We start from the raw sequence: 483 nt of genomic DNA, 5'->3' as shown, positions 1-483 counted from the left end.
AAGGCTTTATTAGATAAACCCATCTGCATACAGATATACAATTGCGTTTAGAAAACTAGATATTTATATATAGAAAGCTGTATATATCTGTTTTTTCATGTATAACGAGAGACCATTACAGATGTAACACACCAGAATAGCGTGGTGTAGCTTGAAAATATTTCCATCTCCAATAAGTTCTAGGGAAAAGGGTAATACAGTAAAACAATTGTTATATTTTCTCTTTTGGACCACGAGTATTTGCACATGTAAATCCAGTATCCATTACCACTACCTTTGTACATATGATTCTTCTGGTTAGGCGTGGAATAAAGGATGATGGTCTATTGATCTTAGTAACTGGTGTGTTTAGCGACGCTGATAGTTCTGAATTCCAATAGGCGATATATGTTGCATATACTTGTACAATAATTTTTGTGCCATGTTCTTTGCAAAATTAGTTTTTCCTTTTCTCTTACCCAGAGCATGTCCAGCCATGAACTG

This window comes from Penaeus monodon, chromosome 25, assembly GCF_015228065.2.
Source record: "Penaeus monodon isolate SGIC_2016 chromosome 25, NSTDA_Pmon_1, whole genome shotgun sequence".
Classification (NCBI taxonomy): domain Eukaryota; kingdom Metazoa; phylum Arthropoda; class Malacostraca; order Decapoda; family Penaeidae; genus Penaeus; species Penaeus monodon.
Note: the sequence above shows the minus strand (reverse complement) of the source record.